We start from the raw sequence: 381 nt of genomic DNA, 5'->3' as shown, positions 1-381 counted from the left end.
ATCCTTGTCCTCGGGGACAAATTGAGGAAACTGATATTTTAAGGTATGAGCATCCATCCAAGTGTTGCCTTCAGTAGGACAATTGAACTATTTTACCAAGTATTGAGTAAGCTGCATGTTGTGCTTAGATATCACCCTGGCCTCGAGAATCCTCTCATGATCCAATACAATGTGATTATGAGAAAAGAGAGAGTGAGAGAGTGTGAGAGAGAGAGAGAGAGAAAGAGAGAGAGAGAGAGAGAGAGAGAGAGATTGGTAAGTCGGAGATCACTGGTTGGAGCCAACATGTTTCTTACACTGAGAAACATGGAATGTAGAGTGTATTTTAGCATGGGGAGGTAGTTGGAGTTGGTAGGCAACAGATCCAATTCTCTTAAGCAC

The sequence above is a fragment of the Nicotiana attenuata genome, unplaced genomic scaffold, assembly GCF_001879085.1.
Source record: "Nicotiana attenuata strain UT unplaced genomic scaffold, NIATTr2, whole genome shotgun sequence".
NCBI lineage: Eukaryota > Viridiplantae > Streptophyta > Magnoliopsida > Solanales > Solanaceae > Nicotiana > Nicotiana attenuata.
Note: the sequence above shows the minus strand (reverse complement) of the source record.